The sequence below is a fragment of the Rhincodon typus genome, chromosome 33, assembly GCF_021869965.1.
Source record: "Rhincodon typus isolate 14 chromosome 33, sRhiTyp1.1, whole genome shotgun sequence".
In the NCBI taxonomy this organism is placed as follows: Eukaryota; Metazoa; Chordata; class Chondrichthyes; order Orectolobiformes; family Rhincodontidae; genus Rhincodon; species Rhincodon typus.
Genome location: NC_063364.1, coordinates 34,900,924 through 34,906,254, shown reverse-complemented (window position 1 = coordinate 34,906,254; position 5,331 = coordinate 34,900,924). Strand labels below are relative to the sequence as shown.

The following is a 5,331-nucleotide window of genomic DNA, read 5'->3' as shown; positions in this document are numbered from 1 at the left end:
TGGGGGGGAGGAGGAAGGAGATGACCCATCAGGGGGTAACAGCAGCAGCAGGCAGACTGGTGGCACCAGGGCCTGCTCTGTTCTTAAGAAGGGAAGGACAAAGGGCACTAGAGCAGTAGTTATAGGGGACTCTATAGTTAGGGGTACAGATAGGCGCTTCTGTGGATGTAAAAGAGACTCCAGGATGGTATGTTGCCTCCCTCGTGCCAGGATGTCTCTGAGCAGGCAGAATGCAATCTGAAGGGAGAGGGTGAACAGCCAGACGTTGTGGTACACATTAGTACTAATAACATGGGTAGGACGAGTGATGAGGTCCTGAAGCAGCAGTTCAGGGAGTTAGGTAGAAAGTTAAAAAGCAGGACCTCCAAGGTTGTAATCTTGGGATTACTCCCTGTGCCACGTGCCAGTTAGGCTAGAAATAGGAGGATAGTCCAGCTCAACACGTGGCTAAACAGATGGTGTAGGAGGGAGGGTTTCAGATATCTGGGCCAGTGGGATCTCTTCCAGGGCAGTTGGGACCTCTGCAAGGAGGACGGGTTGCACCTAAAGTGGAGGGGCACAAATATTCTGGCTGGGAGATTTGCTGGTGTCACTTGGGAGGATTTAAACTAGCTTGGCAGGGAGGTGGGAACCAAAGCAAAGGTGAATGGACTGAAAGGGTACGAGAGAATAGGGCCAGTAAGCCTCAGAGGAAGAGCAGGCAGGGTGTGGTTGCTGATCAAAGTGGGTCTGGAGGACTGAAGTGCATCTGTTTCAATGCGATAAGTGTAACCAGTAAGGCAGATGAACTTAGAGCTTGGATTAGTACTTGGAACTATGATGTCATTGCTATTACAGAGACTTGGTCAAGGGACAGACAGGATGGCAGCTTAATGTTCAAGGATACAGATGTTTCAGGCAGATGGCGGGGTGAGGATGTAAAAGGGGCAGGGGTTTTGTGTGACTTGTTCAGGAGAATTGGGCAGCACGGTGGCTCGGTGGTTAGCACTACTGCCTCACAGTGCCAGGGGACCGGGTTCAATTCCACCCGCAGGTGACTGTCTTGTGGAGTTTGCACATTCTCCCGGTTTCTGTGTGGGTTTCCTCCGGGTGCTCCGGTTTCGCCGCTCAGTTCAAAGATGTGCAGGCTAGGTGGATTGGCCATGCAAAATTGCCGGTAGTGTTCAGGGTTGTGTAGATTAGGGGGTTGGGTCAGTGTGGACTTGTTGGGCCGAAGGGACTGTTTCCACACTACAGGGATTCTATGATCTATGATACAGCTGTACTGCGGGAGGATACCCTGGATGGCTCATACAGCGAGGCAATATGGGTACAGCTCAGGAACAGGAAAGGTGCAAACGCAGTGTTTGGGGTTTAGTATACGCTTCCCAACAGCCAGCAAGAGATAGAAGAACAGATAAGTAGGCAGATTTTGGCAAGATGTAAAAGTAACAGGCTTGTTGTCGTGGGCGATTTTAACTTCCCATATATCGACTGGAATTCACTTAGTACTTGGGGTGTGGATGGGGCAGAATTTGTAAGTAGCATCCAGGAGGGGTTCTTGAAACACTATGCAGATAGTCCAACTAGGAAAGGGGCCGTACTGGGCCTAGTATTGGGGAATGAGCCTGGCCAGGTGGTCGACGTCTCAGAGCAGCTTAAGAACAGTGATCACAATTCAGTAAGCTTTAAGGTACTGATGGATAAAGATAGGTGTAGTTGTCAGGTAAAGGCACTAAATTGGGAGAAGGCTAATTACAACAATATTAGGCAAGAACTGAAGAACGTAGATTGGAGGCAGATGTTTGAGGGCAAATCAGCATCTGATATGTGGGAGGCTTTCAAGTGTAAGTTGATAGGAACTCAGGACTGGCACGTTCCTGTAAGGATGAAGGATAAGCATGGCAAGTTTAGGGATAACGAGGTATTGAGAGCTTAGTCAAAAAAGAAAAAGGAAGCATTTATCAAGGCGAGGAGGCTAGGAACACACGAAGCAAGGGTGGAATACAAGGAAAGTCAAAAGAAACTTAAGCAAGGAGTCAGGAGGTGTCATGAAAAGGCATTGGCCAACAGGATTAAAGGAAAATCCCAAGGCTTTTTATACATATATAAAAAAGAGTAAGAAGGTAGCCAGGCAGAGGGTTGGCTCACACAAGGACAGGGAAAGGGAATGTGTGTGTGGAACCAGAGGAAATGGACGAAGTATTAAATGAGGTAACAAGGTGTAGAGCTGGATGAACACAGCAGGTCAAGCAGCATCAGAGGAGGCATTCTTCAGAAGAAGGGTCTAGGCCCAAAACATCAGCTTTCCTGCTCCTCTGATGCTGCTTGGCCTGCTGTGTTCATCCAGCTCTACACCTTGTTATCTCAGACTCTCCAGCATCTGCAGTTTCTAATATCTCTGAAGTATTAAATAAATACTTTGCAACAGTATTCACCATAGAAAAGGAATTGGTGGATGATGAGTCTGGGGAAGGCTGTGTAGATAGTTTGGGTCGCGTTGAGATCAAAAGGGAGGTGGTATTGGATGTCTTGAAAAACATTAAGGTAGACAAGTCCCCAGGGCCTGATGGGATATACCCCAGAATACTAAGAGAGGCAAGTGAGGAAATTGCTGAGACCTGGAGAGAAATCTTTGTATCCTCACTGGCTACAGGGGAGGTCCCAGAGGATTGGAGAATAGACGATGTTGTTCCTTTGTTTAAGAAGGGTGGCAGGGATAATCCAGCTAATTACAGACTGGTGAGCCTAATGTCAGTGGTAGGGAAATTACTGGAGAGGATTCTTCGAGGCAGGATTTACTCCTACTTCGAAATAAGTGGCAAATGAGTGAGAGGCAACTTGGTTTTGTGAAGGGGAGGTCGTGTCTCATTGACTTGGTTGAGTTTTTTGAGAAAGTGACAAAGATGATCAATGAGGGTAGGGCAGTGGACGTTGTCTCCATGGACTTTAGTAAGGCCTTTGACAAGGCCCCTAATGGCAGGCTGATACAGAAGGTAAAGTCGCACGGGGTCAGAGGTGAGCTTGCAAGATGAATAAAAAACTGGCTCAGTCATAGACAGAGGGTAGCAGTGGAAGGGGGAGTTTCTGAATGGAGGGCTGTGACTAATGGCATTCCTCAGGGGTCAGTGTTGGGACCTTTGCTATTTGTAATATATATAAATGATTTGGAGGAAATTGTAACTGGTCTGAATAGTAAGTTTGCAGATGACACAAAGGTAGTGGAACTGTGGATAGCTATGAGAAACGTCAGAGGATAATGCAAGATATGGATCAGTTGGTGACTTGGGCAGAGAGATGGCAGATGGAGGTTAATCTGGAAAAATGAGGTAATGCATATTGGAAGGTCTAATCCAGAGGGAAAATATACAGTAAGTGGCAGAACCCTTAAGAGTACTGAGAGGCAGAGGGATCTGGGTGTACAGGTACACAGATCACTGGAAGTGGCATCGCAGGTGGAGAAGGTAGTCAACAAAGCATACGGCATGCTTGCCTTCATTGGCTGGGGCACCGAGTTTAAAAATTGAACCTTAGTTGGAATATTGTGTTTAATTCTGGTCGCCACACTACCAGAAGGACATGGTGGCTTTGGAGAGGGTACAGAAAGATTTACCAGGATGTTGCCTGGTATGGCAGGCATTAGCTATGAGGAGAGGTTGGAGAAACTTGGTATGTTCTCATTAGAACGACAGAGGTTGAGGGGCGACCTGATAGAGGTCTACAAGATTATGAATGGCATGGACAGAGTGGACAGTCAGAAGCTTTCTCCCAGGGTGGAAAAGTCAGTTACTCGGGAGCATCAGTTTAAGGTGCAAGGGGCAAGGTTTAAAGGTGATGTACGAGGCAGTTTTTTTTTTTTTTTTTAAACAGAGGGTGGTGGGTGCTTGGAACTCACTGCCGGGGGAGGTAGTGGAAGCAGATACTACAGTGACTTTTAAAGGGCGTCTTGACAAATACACGAATAGGATGGGAGTAGAGGGATACGGTGCCCAGAAGGGTAGGGGCTTTTAGTTGTGACGGTGCAGGCTTGGAGGGCCAAGGGTCTGTTCCTGTGCTATAAATTTTCTTTGTTCTTTGTTCAATGGTGGAGCTATTAAAACAGGAGATGAAGAAAAAGTAGTCAGAATGGGAGCAGCACAAAGATTTGAGAGTTGTGGGGTCGGAGATGATTAGAAAGAAGGATAAGGCCATGGGCAGTATTGAAAATAAGGACGAGAATTTGAGTTGTTGAATTGGGAGCTAGCATAGGTTAATAAGCAGTGGAAAATGGATAAACCAGGCTTGGTGCAAGTCATGACACAATGAGCAGAAAATTCTGGATAAGCCAAAATTCAGAGGGCAGAAGGTGGATGATCAGCCAGGAGTGCATTGGAATTGTCAAGTTTAGATGTAGCAAAAGACAAGATGAGAATTTTCCACCAAAGATTGTTAGAGCATGGAATGCCTTTAAAACTGAGGTAGAGGTCAACATTTAAAGAATTTAAGTATTTGAAAAGATGGAACTATAAAAATGATGTGGTGAAATCAGAGAAAAATGGGAGTAGAATAGAATAGTAGAATACAGAGTTTAGCATCTGTACAGAATTTCAAGCAGTACACACGCCAAATGCTAAATTATGGCTTGTTTTTTTGAAGTGAATCATGCTAAACCGGTTTCTAAACCATCCATCTTCCAATTGTAAGGTGCCAGTGCTTACAGGTGTCAGACCATTTAATTATAATGTTGTCGGTGAACAGAATTCACTTTGCCAAGCATAGCATTAAAGAGAAGCTACACAATATACTTGGTTTTTGCAAGTGCAAGTACAAGTACAAAAGTGCACTTTACTAAGATAGTTGGCACCTTGTTTTTTTATCAGGTTAGAATTATACACCCAGCAGAATGCTCCAGCATAAAGCAGCAGCTACTCACACTGGATAAAGGCATAGTCCAGTAAATCAGCAACTTAATTCAAGAATTTACTGTCAATAAAAACTGTCACTGGCATCTAAGAAATAAAAACTGGACATTTAGATGCTCAAAACCTTTTATGCTTTAGTTATGAATTTGTCCTTACAAAGAACAACTGCATGTTTAGATCTAAAGACGGAGTGTGCGCAATAAGGTCAATGGTCAGATCAGCATCACCATCACTGCATTATTTGTTTAACATACTTCGTCCTTTACAGTACATGGATACCTATGTGCCACACAGAGCTAACGGCAGAAGGTATTTTTCTGTCAAATTAGTTCCCATCATTCTAAATGCTTTACTTGTGTAAAACAGACCAAACTCCAAAGGGGTCACCCAATCTGACTTACTCAAAGTTACGTACAATTCAGTGCCCAGGTCTTTCTGGCACTTTATTTCC

At 45.0% G+C, this 5,331-nt stretch overlaps 1 protein-coding gene across 1 annotated transcript in view; it reads left to right on the top strand.

Moving 5' to 3' along the window:
• The window catches only part of trpm7 (transient receptor potential cation channel, subfamily M, member 7), a 77,309-nt gene that overhangs the window by 69,468 nt on the left and 2,510 nt on the right, over positions 1-5,331 (top strand). The gene's annotated exons all lie outside the window — the stretch shown is intronic.